A 19,413-nucleotide genomic window follows, 5' to 3' on the forward strand; every position below is an offset into this window, starting at 1 on the left:
CCAGTGCTTCACACATGCTAGACAAGTGGTCTACTCCTGAGCCACAACCCCAGATCCTCTGTTGTGCTTTTAATGCAGAAGCAACAGGCCTATGAGCAACTTCCATAGGCAGGCTATCTCAAAAGAAAGTTAAATACAAAAGGAGAGATTGTTTCTCTTCAGTGACATTTAGACCACCTTATGGAAGATAAAGGGATTTTAGACTTTGATCTATATTTGTTAAGGGTCTTCTAGTGGGATGAGTGGTGGGTGAAAGCTTCTGTCTACCACTTCTCTGAGGAAGAAGAAATGTTAGGATCAAGGAAGAGTATACAGAAAAGAACTTTTTCTCTCATAGAAGGTAAAGACTGGGTTCTGTACTTGTTGGCATCCCTTTTCTAGTACTTAACATAGAGCTATTGATATAGAAGGTGTTAAAGAATTATTTATAGTTGAACAATAAAATAAATAGTTGCATTTTTCACTAATGAAGAAACTACAAACTTCCCTCTCCCAAACGTGACTCCCTGGGGCTTCTGCTTGACTTGGCAATAGACATACATGTTTGCATTCTGAGACATATTTGGACATTTGTTTTGATTGCCCTGAATTACTCATACAGTCCAGGAGAAGCTTGTTGTGCTGGGGTTTATCACTGATTGCAAAACTAACCCTGGCTAGCAAAATGGGTAAATTCCATTTAGTGCATGTGTGTGTTTTGTCATGTTTGTAGTGTGTGGTGTGTGTGTGCGCACCCATGTGTATTTGCTTTGAGCAGTTTCTACAGAAAAAAAAGTTAAGATGTTGCCCACCTGCACTGTTCTGGCAGGATTTCTTCACATAATCCTCCTGGAAGTTTCTGCAATGCTCTTCTCCCTTCCTGTCATCCTGTTTTTGCAGAACTGTGAAGATTTGCTGAGTCTCTCCAGTTGTCATCATCTAAAGTCATCACTGAGACATTTTCATATTGCCCATTCTGGAGTGGGAGGATATAGGACAGGATGCAGTGAGGCCTGTGACCTTATTATATAAACCAAGTATTATTGGAAGAAAGCTAAACTCATCAAAATGTTAAAATGTATTCTTTGACCACACTCTCAGAAGCTGGCACTACTGATTATTGGTAATAATTACTGGGGCATGCACATGAAGGGAATAAATTTCCTAATTCCTTGAACTTGTGGTGGAGAGGGCAAATAACCTTGGTTCTCCCAGCACCCAGATTTTTGCACCATGTCTAGGCACAAGTAGGTGAAACCCCAATAAATCAACTCTGAGAAGAACCAGAGCAAGCATCTAACTGCAGCCAGAGTTTGCAGATTTCACCCCAGCAGTGCAAGTGTGCTCCAATGAACCATCTAGGAAACGGTGATGGAGGGAATGGGGAGAAAGCCATGGTGAAGTGGTTCTGTTGGTAGAAGACTCACATCTGTGAGAAATGCTGTGCCAAGTTCTTAATCTCTCTGAATTCTTGCAACACAAGAAAAATTGCATTAGAATTTCACCTGGTCTCATCATTAGTGACAGTGAGGTGTGAGTACCTTCAGAGGACTTCTCCAGAGCTGTACTGAGCAGCCAGCTATGGAGCCCAAGAAGTAATAATGGTCACAGGGAGAGTAGTAGTACTAATAGGGGACATGAAGGAGAAGTTGGGTCTAGAGTCTGTTGTGTACTTGAAGGCAGAGACTGCCCTACTGCCCACACCACAGGACATGAGCTATTTACCCAAAAAGTAAAGTGACTAACACTGATGCACCTATGCAGGCACTCCTGGTCACCAAGGTGGAGGTGAACCATTGGAGTGTGGATGTGCTGCCAGCCAACCCTGGTGCCTGGTGCTAACAGCATCCCGTATGGGTCCTCAAGCAGAGTCTGTATCTGCAGCAGCAGCAGATCCAGCACATGGAGGAGCTCCACATCCAGGTAAACATGTGGACTGCACATGTCCTCCACTCCAGTGTGGCAGGGGCTGACACCCTGAAGAACTTAGGCAGCCACTTTCCCAGTAGGTTTCCACTGCAATGATTGCTCAGCTAGAGAGATGGAAGACAACGTCTGCTTCTGTATGCCTTGAAAGGAATCAAGCTGTCTCATGCCAATACCCCTTCCATGGCCAATTCTTTGTCATCAGGACTGACACCCTTTCCCCTAAAGTCAGATGTATTTTGGGTGCTCCTGAATGTCATGTCTTGCCTCAGAATGCTTTGCTACCTCAGGCCCTGGACTCTGTGTATTTTTCACCATGACACTAATCCATCCAAGAAAGGAAAAGGGAAGTCAAACATCTCCACTGTGGATCCCTACAGTACTTTTTTCAGAATTGATAACTCCTTGCAAACGTACTCTGCACCCATATTGGAGAGAGGCTCTTTGTGTGCCCTCTCTGTGGTCATCACTTCACCACCAAGGGCAACCTCAAGGTATAATTTCATCAACACCCCAGGTGAAGGTGAACCTCCAGGTGTTTTCTGAATTCCAGGACTAAATGGTGGCACACAATGGCATCCCCTGTGCTCTCAGTTCTTGTCCTTCAGATAGCAAACTTGTCCTTGTACAGGGACCCCTTCTGTAGGGGTCAACAAAATCTCTCTTTAGGGACTAAAACTTAAGGACCTCATAGGTGGTCCATTGTCCAAGAACTGGCAGCATAGGCCTTCTCCAGAAAGTGAGCCCATGCTATGAACCGGAGCCAAACTATAATTCACCAGTGGTTGGTGGCTTGCAGGGGGAGTGGAACCTCTGAGCTAGGTTCAGAGATCTGAAATTGCAGAAATTAATGGTGAACATGTATCGGGTCCCCTCTGGCCACAGAGAGAGACACGACAAATGTCTGAAGCTTTGGAAGTTTATTGTGCACAGTTCCTTTCCTACGCTTCTCTTACCCCTAGCTTCTTCGCACTCCCAGCCTCCCTTCCCCCAGCCTCTCCCACTCCCACGTACTCCCTCCTTCCAGCTCAGCTCCAGCCGCTGCTGCGGCTGCTGCTGCTGCTGCTGCCGCCGCTGCCGCCACCGCCGCTTCCGCTTCTTCCGTTCCGTTTCCCCTCGCTCTCCCACCCACCAGGCTTATATACACTTCAATCAATCAGGGGAGAGTACACGAGATAAACGCGGACAGCTGCAGGCACAGGATGGGTACACGAGGGGGCATGCTCTAGTCACATCGTTAACTAGCCAATCATTGGAATTCGCTGGTTGTTTACTGTATAGCTGGCCGCTTTTGGCTCAGCATCAGGTGCCATCTTGACCATGCCCAAGGCTGGGGGTCCCGGAATCCCCCACAGATCCCCCTTCTTTAATATTAAACTAAGGCTCCGGACCGTGTCTGTCTTAGGCTGAGTGGTCAGCATATGTCCTTACCCGTCATCAGAGCCTGCAGAGCATGCTGCAGCTCCTGTCTTAGGTCGGTACACAGCCACCTCCTTCATTACCCGTCTTTGACTACCGATCCAGCATCAAGAGCCATACTAATGGGGGGCTGTCGGCCTTCAGGGCGGTCATGGCCTGATGAAAAATAATTTGATCTCTCTATTGGCTAGCTTGCAGATGCATGCCAAAACGAATGAAGAGAAGAAGACCAAGGCAGAGGGGTACCACCATAGCTCCTAAGCTTGCCCACTGTTTGACAAATCTATAAACAGAAGAAGAACCATATAGCCATATTAAATACAAAAACAATATACATCCCAATGGAGTTACAATATGGGTAACACAAAACAGCTCTCAGGGAATAAACGCATCCCAGTCCCAAAAGTTCTTGCAGGGTATCCACTTGTTCTTATAATGAGTCCATTCTCTGATAGAGTCTCTATGGTCTGTAAGGCTGCAGCTGCATTCTCGGCCAAATGATCGTCGTTATGGTTGTGTCAATGCTGCTACTGCAAGGACTGTGGTGGCAATGATCACGGCTGTTGCAATGTCAAAGCCTCTCCTGCTTCTTGATAATAGCACTGGCAATTCTATATCTGCAACAGAAACTAGGACTGGTAGGAAGATAGAAATGTGCAAATTGCACAGGTGGCAAAAGAATCATTCCAGTATTGTGAAAGATAGCACACAGTTAGTGAAGAGTTAAGAGGTATTATTAGAAATGTTAGCTGGTAGAAACATAAAAGGGAGGAAACACACAAGCTGACGTAGGAGGAAAAGCAATATCACAGCTAGGGTCAGCAGAACGAGTTGCTCTACTCTGGGTCTGATTTGTAGTATGATTCCAACGGCAAAGTACAGAAATTCCTCCTGTTAAAGCAAAGAAAGGCTAGAAATATCCTTGTCACCAAAAACAGCACGACCTGAAAAATCATCAGTAGAATTGACAGACTTGTAGAGAAATTGGTGAAAAACAAGAAAAGGAAGGATAAAAAACATGTTAGTCAGAAATGAAAAATATGGCCAGGCTAACAATGGCCCATAGGTTCCGGGTTTGCCTTTCCGTCTGAGTTTTTGTTATTGGAGGAAGGCTCAGACTCGCCATTGTGAGGAGGAGCAGCATCATTTGCATGCTGTAAAACTCTGATTAGCCTTTCTGGAATCCAGACTGGAGTCTGTTGATCCTGTGGGAAAATACAAACAGACCCTCGGACCCAAGGAAGGACTGGATCCGGTCCTTTCCAACAACCTGTCAGGATGTCTTTCCATTTTGCCCATACTTGAGGAGTATTATGGGGATTATAATGTCGATCAGCTGCAGAATGGCCGTCCCTATCCAGAGTTAAGAAATTTAGAATGAAAAGAACTAAATTAAGTTTATCTTTAGGAGACTTGTAGGAGGCTCCTATTCCCCCTTTTTGTTTATTTAAACAATTTTTTAAAGTAAGATGTGCTCTTTCCACAATGCCCTGTCCCTGAGGATTATAGGGGATGCCAGTGACTGATTGGATGTTAAATGTTTGTAAAAACAACTGGAAGCTTTTGGAAGTATAAGCGGGACCATTATCTGTTTTAATAACTTTAGGTATGCCCCAGCCAGCAAATGCTTGTAGGCAGTGTTGAATGACATCTTTCACCTTTTCTCCAGAATGAGCGGAAGCCATAATGACCCCTGAAGCAGTGTCTACTGACACATGTACATACTTAACAGTACCAAATTCAGAAATATGGGTTACATCCATCTGCCAAATATGACCAGGCAGCAGTCCCCTGGGGTTAACTCCAAAGGATTGTACTGGAATTAAAGGAGCACAATGTTGACAATTTTTTACTATTTGTCGAGCCATACATTTAGATATAGGAAATTTTCTGCTCAAAGTAGTGGAATTTACATGAAATTTTTCATGAAAGAGTTTTGCTTGTTCCTCTATGGAAAAAACAAAAATTGATTTGGTGGCCATATCTACCAAGTCATTAGCATTGGCCAAAGGTCCTGATAAATTAGAATGAGCTCTAATATGTCCTACATAGAATAGATGTTTACGCTGTAGGATAAGGTTTTGTAGCGTTGTAAAATAAGAAGCTACCGTGGACATGGAAGAAATATGAGGTACCGTTTCAAGAACCTGTAAAGCGTTAACGATATATAAGCTATCAGATAGAAGATTGAATGGCTGATTATCTGCTAATTTAAAGGCTAATATTACAGCTGCAAGTTCAGTAACCTGTGCGGAGTTGGGTGGAACTATTATGGTGTGAAGTTGTTTACCGATAAGTACTGCACCTACTCCATTTTTGGAGCCATCAGTAAAAATGGTTACACAGTCTTTAAGAGGCTGGACACTAGTCACTTTTGGAAAAACTATGGGAGTATTTTTACAGAATTGAATCCAGGGATGTTGGGGATAATGGTTATCGAACTGAGCTGAAGTGGTACAATATAATACTGACCAATCATCATCATTATTAATTAACCATTTAATTTGCTGAGTGGAATAAGGAGTTATAATAATAGACGGATGGATTCCAAAAACAGTAATGCAAGATTCTATTCCCTTGAATATTACCTGAGCAATAGCTTGGGGATATGATTGCAATGTTTTAGCCGGAGAGCTAGGGAGATTTATACTTTGCAGAGGTCCAAGCTATGCCAAAAGGGGTATGCTTCTCTGAGATTATGATTAAACTTAATGGTTGAGTAGGATCACAACGATCAACGTAACACTGCTGAAGTCTATTCTCTACTAGCTGTAAGGATATCCGTGCTTCGGGAGTAAGTTTCCTAGGGGAATTCAAGTCAGGATTACCTTTTAATATATCGAATAAAGGTTTTAATTCCCCTGTGGATAATTTTAAATAGGATCTGATCCAGTTAATGTCACCTAAGAGTTTCTGAAAATCGTTCAAGGTATTCAGTTGATCTGTCCTGATGGTCAACCTTGATGGTCTGACTGTAGTAGCAGTGAGCCTTGTACCCAGATATTCTTGGATCTCCTCTAATTGTAATTTTTCAGGGGCTATCGTTAGTCCTCTTTTTTCTAATGCTTGAGTTATAAATTGTAATGCTTCTAACAAAACTTCTTTTTCTGGATGGCAAATAAGTATGTCGTCCATACAGTGATAAATCAACAATCACTTAAACTTTTGTCTAGTAGTTGTTAACGCTTTATCTACGTATATTTGACATATAGTAGGACTGTTAGCCATACCTTGAGGCAACACAGTCCATTCGAATCTCTGGTCAGGCTGAGTGTGATTAAGAGAGGGCAAAGTAAAGGCAAATCTCCAACAATCATTTTTGTGTAAGGGTATAGAGAAAAAGCAATCTTTTAAATCCAGAATAATAGTAGGCCAATTTTTTGGTAGTGCAGTAACAAGAGGGAGTCCACATTGGATGGGTCCCATAGAGTACATTTGTTCATTTATGGCTCTTAAATCATGTAATAACCTCCATTTTCCTGATTTTTTCTTTGTTAAGAATATTGGAGTATTCCAAGGAGAGGTAGAATGTTGTAAATGACCTGCTTGTACCTGCTCTTGTACTAACTTATGAACTGCCTCTAGCTTCTCTTTTGTTAGGGGCCACTGTGGAATCCAGCGAGGCTTATCATCTTTCCATATTATAGGGATTGATGGTTTATCAGTGGCCCCTAGGAAAAACCCAATCCATGAGAATCATTTTTTGGTGGAAGTAAAGGCAGTGGTTGGGTAGATCCTTGGCTATGTCTTCCTAATCCTTTTTTATCATCATAATTCATATTTTGTAACATATTTCTTACAGGAGTCCCTTGGTAAATCTGGTCAGTGGTGAGTTTCATATCCATTTGCTGCAGGACGTCTCGTCCCCATAGGCTAATAGGAACATTACAGACATATGGCTAAAATATTCCTGTGTGTCCCTCTGTATCTTTCCACGATAATGAGGAAGCACTTTGATTGGGGCTCTCTGCTACTCCTAAGCCTCTCAAGCTCTGAGCTGCTGTGATCAATGGCCAGTGCTTTGGCCAGACCATTGCACTGATAATACTTTTGTCTGCTTCCGTATCTAATAAACCTGTAAATTCCATATTTCCCACTTTTAATTTTAGGAGGGGCCTCTGTTCCATATCCATAGTAAGGTTTATTAAAGTGGTTCCTGTTGATCCAAAACCTCCTTGTCTTTTATTTGTATTTTCACTGGGCCACAAGGAATGTCGACTGGGCAATATAAGCATTTGTGCAATGTGATCCCCTGGAGAGATGACCGTAATTCCTTTTGGTGAAGAGACCAAGGCTTTTATTTGTCCAGTGAAATCAGGATCAATAACCCCTGGGTGTACTATAAGTCCTTTTAGTGTTGAGGAACCTCTACCTAGTAATAGTCCTACACTATTCTGTGGGATTTTTTCATGCCAATCAGTATCAATCATCTGCACCCCCATATCTGGGGTTAGTATGAGTCTGGAGGTGGCACAGATGTCCAATCCGGCACTTCCTGAGGTGGTTCTGCGCTCCCCTTCTCTGTGGGAGGATACCACCGTCGGGGAACTTGTTGAATTACCCCGTATATTTGTTGCGGGCCCCGGGGAGGGCCCTGTCTCCCGTTTTTTTGAAGTTCAGGATTCGACCCTAGGAAATTATCCTCCCTATCTCTAATAGGCTGACAGGCACTATTCCGATGACTTCCTCTTCTGCATCTTGGACATAGCCCAGGTCCAGTTCCCAGATTATTCTTTGTATAGATGTTCCCACCCCGGGCAAAAGGTGGCCTTTTATTTGGACAAGTGGCTTTTAGATGTCCCTTCTGTCCACACACAAAACATGATCCTAAAGACTCTTTATTAGTTCTTGAAGGGACCCTCCCCTGGGCTTGTGCAAGTGCAGCAGACAGCAAGGTGGTTTGTCTGTCTATGGCTGCTACAAAGGCACTGCTCTGCTCCGAAGTATCATTTACATCTCTACACACTTTTAAGTAGGCGGACAAGTCTTTGTTTCTCCATGGTCTTATGGCCTCCCTACACCACCTGTTAGCTTGTTCGTAAGCCAACTGTTTCACTAGGGGCATGGCTTGCTCTGCATCTCCAAAGATGCGTGACGCTGTCTGAATTAGCCTATCGACAAAATCCACATAGGGCTCATTATTCCCTTGAGTTACCTTTGACAACTGGCCCTGCAAATCTCCTGCTCCTTGTAATGTTTTCCAGGCCTTGGTTGCAGCCACGGCAATTTGCGCATAGACTGCTGGATGATAATTAAGCTGTGCCTGAAGGGTTTCATAAGGTCCTACACCCATAAGCATGTCCCTATCGATTTGGGGATTCCCCGCTGCTGCATTTCGGCGGGCGGTGTCCGCAGATATTTCTTGCCATGATGTTTTCCACATAAGGTACTGTCCCCCAGACAGAGCAGCCCTAGCAAGATTAGTCCAGTCCTGAGGCACTAAGTTTAATGATGTCAAAGTATCTACCAAGGCTATAGTAAAAGCTGACTGAGGACCATATGTGCTAACTGCTTCTTTTAACTGTTTCGCTATTTTAAAGTCTAAGGGTTGGTGGAATCTTTGATTTTGAGCATCCTCAAAAACAGGATACACTACAGATCCAAGATGACTCCATTCTGAGCGTAACCCGAAGCCGGATGCTTCATGAGGGAGTTCCCTATTTATGGGAGGTGCACTAGGCAACACGGACACTAGAGGGGGCTTTTTATCTAGTCTTAATCTTTGTACTCTTTTTTCCAATTCCTCTCCCGATAATTCCCCTTCCGATAATTCCTCATCTGAGTTAGTTCCTTTTTCTGAATTTTGAGAAAGATATGAACGTTCCTCTTTTATTTCTTCCAAAACCTGTCTTCCCTCAGCTAAAGGTTCGATGAGTGAAGGTTTTTTGTTTTTATCTTGCAGACAGGATTTAATAAGAGACCAAATAGCCATAGTGCCTACTGGCAAAGGATTTTGCCTATCCGCTATACGAAGGTCTTTCCCCAGCTGTTCCCACTGTAGGGTATTCAAAAGGCCCTCATCCAAAAACCAAGGGGAAATCCTTTCCACAGTATCAAGAAATACTTTAGCTGTTTTTTCCTTCAATGGCGTCCCATGGTTTTTCAGTAACTCCCTAAGGGGTTGCTGCATTCTGAATTTAGACGTTTCAGACCCCATTGTTACTAATTTGAATAGCTTTAGTTATGGTAATTACAATAACAAACAGTGGCCTAGCTGCCAGGAGCAACAAAATTACTGAAGGGAAAACTATCAAGTGCGCATTAAAATTTTTATAGCGGCTTTTCACGTACTACCTAATTGGACCGCTCCAAGCGTGTTTCTACTTTCACTTTAATTAGACCGAGTTCCACGCGCCAGGACCACTGATGGTGTGTCCCGATACCCCCTCGACCCGCGTTCTACGCGTTAGGATCCCGGTACCCTTCAACCCGCGTTCCACGCGTCAGGACCGCTAATGGCGCGTCCCGATACCCGCGTTCCACGCGTCAGGACCCCAATACCTTTCAACCCGCGTTCTACGCGTCAGGACTCCTGATACCTTTCAACCGGACCGCACCCCGCGTGTCCCCAGGACCGCCAATGGCGCATCCTGACACCCTTTAACTTTTTTATAACCGGTTCAACTTGTATACAAAAAAAATTCTTTCAAATATCTTACCTTGTTTTCTTTTATAAGGCCTTCATCTTCCCGGGTTTCGGCACCAGTTATCGGGTCCCCTCTGGCCACAGAGAGAGACACGACAAATGTCTGAAGCTTTGGAAGTTTATTGTGCACAGTTCCTTTCCTACGCTTCTCTTACCCCTAGCTTCTGCGCACTCCCAGCCTCCCTTCCCCCAGCCTCTCCCACTCCCGCGTACTCCCTCCTTCCAGCTCAGCTCCAGCCGCTGCTGCTGCTGCCGCCGCCGCCGCCGCCGCCGCCGCCGCCGCCGCCGCCGCCGCTTCTTCTGTTCCATTTCCCCTCGCTCTCCCACCCACCAGGCTTATATACACTTCAATCAATCAGGGGAGAGTACACGAGATAAACGCGGACAGCTGCAGGCACAGGATGGGTACACGAGGGGGCATGCTCTAGTCACATTGTTAACTAGCCAATCATTGGAATTCGCTGGTTGTTTACTGTATAGCTGGCCGCTTTTGGCTCAGTGTCAGGCGCCATCTTGACCATGCCCAAGGCTGGGGGTCCCGGAAACCCCCACAAACATGAACAACCAACCCTAGTGAATGTCTCATTTGCCACTGAGTCCTGAGCTGCCAAAGCTCTCAAGTTGCTGACACTGGGGAAGGCCATTCCAGTGTAAGATCTATGTCCAAGTTTTTTCTACCAAAGGCAAAAGCCATATCATTGAACCAATGCATCTGTAAAGATTCAGCATTCATGCCCCATCTGCCAAAAGAAATTGTTGAATGTACATGTGTGATCAGATTCCCAAAACACCTTTCTGGAGACTCCCTCTCACTTGCCATCACTCACTCTGTGGTTATGACTTCCCTAGATACCTCTGGAGGAAAGTGGGCCTTACTTTGGGCCTGCAGTGCTACAACAGCTGAGAAAATGACTTGGTGGAGATGCCTGACAAATGACTTGTCCTCACACGTGGTTGACTAGGAGTATCAAAGCTGAAGCCCAGGTGCTATGGAAATCATGTCCTTCCAGGCATTGTCTCTGGCTAATAGCTATGCAGAAGCATCAAGCCAAAGTCTCCTGATGCTGGGGGCAAAGCTAAGAGCTCTGAGAATAGCTTCCCTGAGATGGAAGGTTAGAGCAGTCTTCTGTTATTGTTTATTAGAGCACAGCCTACCATGTCAAAGTTGAAGTTCCCAGCATTTGTAGGACCCTTCACCAGGTCCCCAGTCTTGACTCCTTTGTTGACCCAGGCACACTGATAGACCTAGCAACATAGTGTGACACAGAGTGGGAAGAACTTCTCAACCAAAAGTTACCTTCAGATTCATGAGTGGACATGCACTGGAGAGAAGGCTTTGTGTGCAATGTTCATGGGCCAGCTTCTACTACCAAAGGCAATGTCCATTACATCACCTGGAGCAAACAATTGTGGAGCAAACAATAACTCAGCTTACTATGACAGGAAGCTGGCCATCAAGAACACAATGCCTCTGTTGGGTACATATGGAAGATGTCTCAGCAATGTTTTCCAAGGAAAACTTCCTGGCCCTGTTAGTGCATGTACTCTATTGTGTGGAGCCAGTTACACCAACATGCTCAATAGTGGCTAGGTCATGAAGACTAAGGAGATATCAGTGGTTCAAAGTGGTGACATTCCCACCTTTCCAGTTTTCCTGAGGACTAGCTTTGTGGCAAATAATGCCACTATCTCCAAGATGGATGATTTCCAACCAGGTACCACTGCCAATGTGGAAAAACCATGTGTTACTGAGAGTATCGCCAAATGCCAATTCCCTTACTTCAGAGAGAAAACACAATCTTGTTCAGTTAAGCTTAAGGAGAACTTGCATGGAAGAGGAAATGCAGACAAGGCAAAATTGCCATTATCTGTGCTATTTTTGGCTTTAAAGTACCCATCTTCTCCTCCTGTTTTCTTTTTTCTATTGATATGCAAATTATGTTTATAGTTGTGACCATGACCTTGGACAATCCTACAATCACAATTGTTGAGATCCTTCTTTGCAAAGAATGAAAACACATGAAAAAGGGAAAAATTGAAAACTAAAAAATGCATACCAAATAATTTTTTTTTGTTTTTAGTGTATTTACTAGTGCTTTATTGTTGTAGACATTAGTGGAATTCATGATGACATATTCATACTTATGCAGAATATAAGTTGGTTTACTACAAATTTGAAAAGAAGCAGGTCTTGCAAAGTAGATTTGTTACTTGCGACAAAATATGTGGAAGACTTGTACAACTTAGAGTGACTGTTTTCAAAGATTACTACTTACTTCAAGGTAAAACAGTTGGAACCATGGTGGAAAAGACAACTACTTAGCCTGATCCAGTGTGTGGAGTACTGTTTACTTCTATGATAACCATATTCAGGTGAATGGACAAGGTCCATCATCTATTTAAAGAACTGTTTTGTATGCCCCACCAATCCTATACCTTTTGTTTTGGTTTCTTTTTAAACATACTTTTAAAGATCAAAACAACAAAAACTAAGGTTTTAGAATTAAGAAAATTCCTTCAACCTTAAGTAGTATACCCTCACATGGACTTATTTTAGTGCTTAGGGAGTCAGTGTGTGTGTTATTGCTAATCTAAATACAGTTCATTTGAGTGCCAGCCACTCCACACAATTCACAGATGCCTTTGTCTTCCTGAACACCAGAAGAGGTGGCACCTGACTGGGGACTCTCATATGACTTAATGTAGCTCTCTAGTGCCTTCTCTATTAAAGAACTGCATTTTTATTCTTTTAAAATGTTTCCCTCCTCTACTCTCTTCCCCTGTTCCCATTACTCTATTCTATTGGTCTCCCTTTTATTTATCTATAGTTTTTATAATTAATTCCTTAAAGATATACATATAGGTGAAATTAGCTGTGGTACATTCATATATGTACATGGCATAATTTGTTCAATTTCCTCCCATGGTTCCTCCATTTTTCCATTCCTCTTCCCTCCCCCTCAGTTCCTTTCCTCTACTCCACTAACCTCCCTTCTATTTTCATGGAATCCCCCTTTTTATTTCCTTATTTCTCTCTAACTTCCCTCTATGAGAGAAAACATTGATCCTTGACTTTGAGTATGGCTTATTTAACTTAGCATGGTGTTCCATCCACTTACGAGCAAATGTCACAATTTCATTCTTCTTTATGGCTTAGGAAAACTCCATTATGTATAGATGCCACATTTTTATTCTCGAGAAGAAACTCATGAGAGGGCATATTTCCTATCATGGGTTCACTTACTTAAAAAACATTGTTTCCCTTGGTGCAACTTATGCCATGTAATAGTGACTATTTTAATCCTCCCTCCCCCGAGTATTACATGCAATTGGAACAGGCAAATCCTGGGTGTAAAAGATTTAATTTATCTACCTCACTTATTTTTAATTTTTGTAGCCATAGTCTCTGTTTTCCTATTTCATGACCATTGAGATCATTCCAGGCCCTGGCTTAAATTTAAGAGTTGATGTGTTGTTGGTAACAGCTGAACATTCAAGATATCTTCATGATTCCTCTTTTCATAATCCCCTTTTGTACATGAAATAATATATAACAAACAATGAAACATTGCTCTAATGGTTTGATGAGGAAGAAGAAACAAAGACCCCACTTCTGAGTCAAGAATTCTTTCCCACTATGAGGCTTTCTCACTGCTGAGCTCATAATTCCTTGACAATGTGATCTATAGAGGAACCCCTGTAGGACCTGCTGATGCTGTCTGTCTGTTGGAAAATAAATTTTGGATGTTTTCTCCACCAACCCCTCTACCTCCAAGAAGAAGCTGGCACTATTGTTCTGGGTCAGGAGCAATAGCACTTCTTGTAAACCATGTTTAACCTCCTTTGAACCCTCAGCACAGCTGAATTTCAGGACCCAACTACTGTGGATTCAAACTAAAATGACCTTCAACAGAAATGCATGGTCAGAAATAGGCATATTTTCCTCAAATTTGGAGTGGGAAAAGTTTCACTCTCATATAACTCTTAGAAGGAATAGTCCACAAATATGTAAAATATTTTGACTTGTGCCCATTTAGTTCCATTTCTATCATTCTGTGAGCCCTCTAGGGTGAAGAAATGTGCCTTGTTGTAATTTGGCACTTAGGTGACTGCAAGAGACACTTAATAAACATGAACTGAATGAATGCATGAAATAATGAAATATCACTTTTTTAATAAAGCTACCTCCCTTAAGCTACTAGCATTTCTGGGAATTTTGTCATTTTGTATTTATTTATATAAATTGACAAAATTATACATATTTACAGGTACCATGTTATGTTTTTATACATGTATATATTGTGTAATATTCAAAATAGGGTAAACATCCATATCTCCTTAAATATTTATCATTTTTATGTGGTGAAAACTGTTTATTGCAGCACTATTCACAATAACCAAGAAATGGAAACAACCTAAGTGTCCCTCAACTGATGAATAGATAAATGGTCATACACACAGTGGAATACTATTCACCTATAAAATGACTGTCATTTGTGAAAACATGGACAAGACTAGAGGTCATTTTGTTAAGTGAAGTATGCTAGGCCCAGAAAGACAAGTACTGCATAATCTCACTTATATGTGGAATCTAAAAGAAGTTTATCGAAATCAAGAGTAGAATGGTGGTTACCAGAGGCTGAGGAGAGTAGAGTGGGGAGAGGGATAGGGAAAGTGTGATCAATGAGAATTTTTCATTTAAAGAAACTCCACTAGAATTGTCAATTACTATAACATTTACAAATTCATTACCACTCATTTTCATTATCTTATTATGTCAGTGTAACAAACTACCCCAAAACTTAGTAACTTGAAATAATAACCATTTATTCTCTCATGATTTTCTGGGTTGATGGAGGCTCAGTTGAGCAATTCTGCTCTGTGGTGTTGACTAGGTTGTAGTTGTCTGGGGACTTCACTGGGTTGTGCATCATGATGGCTCCCTAACATGACTGGCTGGTAGTTGATGCTGTCTTTTGGTTGGGCATTCAGTCAGGATTGTCAGGTGGAATGCCTATTCATAACCCCTCCATGTGACTTGGGCTTCTCATAGCATGGGTGATGGCTTTGAGAGTGTCTATTTTGGGGTGTGGAGTGTGTCGGGATGGGGATTTAACCCGGGGGTGCTTAACCACTGAGCCACATCCCCAGTCCTTTTCATTTTTTGAAACAGGGTCCCACTAAGTTACTTAGGGCCTTACTAAGTTGCTGAGGCTGGCTTTGAACTGCCATCTTGTCTCAGCCTTTGGAGCTACTGGGATTACAGGCATGTGCCACCATGCCTGGCCTCCAAAGTATCTTAAGTATGAATGTTTGAAGAGGCAGGAAATAGTCCATTTTAATGCTAGGTAAAAATATTGCTCAGTACTATTTTGACTACATTCTATTAGTTAAGCAATCATAGAGTCACCTTTGATTCAAAGAGAAGGAACATAAAATAAACCTTTTGGTGGGAGAGTTGAGAAAGAATTTGTGATCATCAATCACCATATTGCCAATGTATTAATTAACATGGAGGACAAAACAATGCTAAAAAGCAACAGTAATCTAGAATGAGTAAAAAGATTACATCAGGAAAACTTACTAAGTAGTTTGGTTATTGGAAAACAATCAACCCAAATTGATTGAAAGTCAAGACTGAGATAAATATTGTGAAAGAGATTGCTGAATGGTCAATAAAAAATCTTTGAGGAAATCCAGAGATGTGTGAATGTCACTTCTATTTTTAGAAATGGGAAGAAAGTGAATTTACAGCAAAATTTGATTTTGATATCAAGCAAGGATGCTAAAAGATATTATTAGAATGATTAAGTTTAGCTACATGTGTTACAAATTCAAAAAAGTATAAAAATATGAAAGATTATTTTTCTGTACATAAATAAAATATAGAAGTAGGCAATATAAAGTTGTTATGGTAGCTTCATGATGTTATTGGAATCCATCCATGTTTTTTAAGCTCATTAGTTGGCCACCCCTATCCTCATGGTCCAGAATGGTGGCTAGCATTCAAACCATCACATCCATATTTCATAGTGAAAAAAATGGAAAGGGGAAATAGTTTATTATCTCATATTTTAGAGAGGTTTTCTGGGGGCCATATATGATCTGCTTATATCATTGACTAAAACTTAATCACAGCCATGCCTACCTGGAAAATGTACTCATAATTTTGGGTGGTCATTAGTTCATATAAGAATTGGATGTTTTGTAAAAAAAAAAAAAAAAAAAACAAGGGAAGGGCTGTGGTTGTGGCTCAGTGGTAGAGCACTTGCCTAGCTTGTGTGAGGCAGTGGGTTCAATCCTCAGCATCACATAAAAATAAATAAAATGAAGGTATTATTCCATTTATAACTAAAAATATTACAAAAATAAAATAAGGGCAGACTCAATTTTGGAGTGGCAACTAGTAGTTCCTACCTCAGATGTTTTGTGACTATCAATAGAATTCAGTGTGAGTTTTCTAAGAAATCATGTCAGAAATGCTATGGTTTTAGGAATGTGGTTTCCTCTCCCTTCTAAGTTTTAGCCAATGGTTTATGCAGGCTCATTTCATATCAGACCATCTTATCTACCTTCTCAGACTCTCTTAGCTTCTTTGTATCCTGGTTCTGTTGCCATTTGTGTTGCAGTAATCTCCATGTGGGCCCAAAAGATCCTTGAGGCTGAGGCCCAGATTCTTGGTTCATCTTGTCATTTCCCAATGCAAACACAAGCATAGGGTGTGGAATCTAGTTTTGCCAGTAACTTTAAGGAAGCTCAGGTGATGCAACAGAAAAGTGAGTGTAAATAAACTCTACATGGGGTGAACTTTGAACTATGGGAAAGAGGAAGCAGGGGTTAATCAGCAGATATATACTCCATCCCTCGCTTCCATGAACTATTCTCAGCCTCCACTTTATGGCATGGTCTGTCCAGAGATGTCTTGTGTGGGTAAGTGACTGGCTATGTCTCTAAGAAACAGTGTCAGTTCATTGTTTTACATTTTCTACCTGTCCATTGGTCTTATTTCCCCTTAACTCTCACTCTCCTGTGATTGAACAGGTTGGACAGAGAGTGACAGACAATGCAGGGATAGCAACAAGGGAACACCTCGTTTGGTATTCCTTATCCATAGAAAAAGAGTGACAAAGTGGGCAAGAGCTGAAAGAGCCCATGCACTTGACTCTTAGCCAGTTCAAGGGAAAGAATAAAGGGAAAACACTATTGGATGAACTTACTTCATAATAGCTGACAGCAGAGGCACACCCTGGTCTTCCTGTCCAATCCAGTTGGTAGGTAATAGAAGAGATGGTGTGTTGCTGTGTTATGTCACAGGCATGGTGGCCCTGTCCAGTGTTGAACATGGTCTGACTAGGCTAACACCACTCCCAATTACCCTTTCCTCTTCCCTTGGAGCGGAACAAGGGATGAAAATTGAGAGGGAGAATGGAAAACCCATTCTCTGGGAAATCTGAAAAGAGAAGGATAAGGACTGATTCTCCAGGAACAGAGGATCTCATTTCTTTCTTTGAAAGAGTAACTAGGATTTTAAATAATCAGACACATATTAGAAACAGCCCATCTAGATTTCAAGAAGACAAGTGACAAGGCCTTTCATGATATCCTTTGACCAGGATTTGTTATCCTTGGCACAGCTGACATTTTGGGTAGGGTAATTCTCCATTGTGGGAGAATTATAGCAGCTCCCTGGCCATTACCCACTTGATCCTAGTAGCACTCTCTCCAGTTATAACCAGAAATGTTTCCAGAAATTGTGTAGTGTCCCCTGGTGGGCACAATCTCCCCTGCTTAGAAACCTTTTCTTTAGATGTTGCTGTGAACTTAGTATTATCTCTGATCATTCCATTGTCTCTGTACAGTGGTTTATTCACACCTCTGGATTTAAACATTATCCCTCCATGATGATTCCTACATCTGTCCTTCGGCACTCAAGATTCTTAGGTCTAATTATCTATAAGATACGGATAATTGGATATAAACCATGTACCTCAAACTATGTGCCAAAAATGAGGTATACTGTCTTCCCTTCACAGCTAGTCTTCTTGTATTCCTTCTTGGTAAACAGCATCATCGGATTACTCAGTTGCCAAGGTCATGTTGAGCCTTGTCCTTTGTCACCACTACACTGAATTAGTCAACACACTTTCCATCCTGTCACCTCAATGGTTTTTTAAGCATTCAGTACTCTCCAGTCCCACAGCTACTGCCTTAAAGCAGGTTTTTATAACCTCTTGCTTGAATTCATCTCCTTGCCTTCAGTCTTCCTTCCTTCCAGTTTGTTCTTGACAAAGCAGCAAGAATCAGCTTTCAAACGTGATTGCTTTTGCTCAGGTTGGCTCAAAGCTTCCTTATAGCCCTCAGGATGTAATTCAAGTTCCTTACTTTGAAAACAAGGCCTCTTGTGCACAACTGGATGGAAGCAGAAGGAGACAAGAAAGTTGCTTTGGGTATAAACTTAAGAATGTACTCACTCCCAGGTCTTTCAAATGCAGGGTTGTCATTTGAGAGCAAGTGTCACTTTAAATGTTACTCTGGAGCTGGCTTGCATGCCCTACCCAGGTTGCTTTGCCTCTGCTATTCTGATTTCCTGTCTTATCACTTCCAAAGCCAAGTGCTCACTTGTAACAGTTTGCTGCTGTAAGACCTTTGGACTGCTACCATAATACCTATCTTACCAGCGGACTCTTCCTGGAGCTTCAGGGTAATGACAGAGGGCCAGAAATCCAGATAATGTTGGCCTCATGATGAGTCACAAGTAGCAAGAGAGTAGCAGATGTGGTTGTTTATTTCAATTATTTTACTGTGGTAAATACACATGACATAAAATTACTGTCTTAACTATTTTAAATGTATAGTTCAATGATAGTAAGTATATTCATTTTGTTTTCAAACATTGATTTCCAGAACTCTTTTCATCTTGCAAATTGAAATGTTTATATCCATGAATAAAACAACAAACTATCCGTTCTCCCTCCTCCTCATCTCCTGGACACCACCATTCTACTTTGTGTCTATGATTTTGACTAACCTAGGTACCTCGATGTAAGTGGAACTATACAATAATTGTCCTTTGCAATTAACTTATTTCACTTAGCATAATGTCCTAAAAGTTCATCCATGTTGTAGCTTCTGTTGCATTTTTAACCTTCATTTTCAAAGTTAAATAATATTGTTGTATGAATATACATTCTGCTTATCCATTTATCTGCTGATGGACTTAGGTTTCTTCCACAGTTTAGCCATTGTTAATAATGCAGCTATGAACAGGGGTGTGCAAATCTCTTGAGTCCTGGATTTTTTTCACTTTTTTTGATTATATACTCAGTGGTAGAATTACTGAACCATGTGGCAGTTCTATCAAATGTCACATTTTAAGCCTAACTCAAAGGCATTCATTTTTTTAAGGGAGGTTAGGTAGGCTTTATTCCAGGGAACTATTGGTA

The 19,413-nt window shown here is 41.8% G+C and overlaps 1 pseudogene; it reads left to right on the plus strand.

Annotated features, from left to right (window-relative positions):
* The first annotated feature begins 1,212 nt into the window (after positions 1-1,212).
* Positions 1,213-17,095, plus strand: LOC124966093 (sal-like protein 4; annotated as a pseudogene).
* Positions 17,096-19,413: the final 2,318 nt, after the last annotated feature.

This window comes from Sciurus carolinensis, chromosome 16, assembly GCF_902686445.1.
Source record: "Sciurus carolinensis chromosome 16, mSciCar1.2, whole genome shotgun sequence".
NCBI lineage: Eukaryota > Metazoa > Chordata > Mammalia > Rodentia > Sciuridae > Sciurus > Sciurus carolinensis.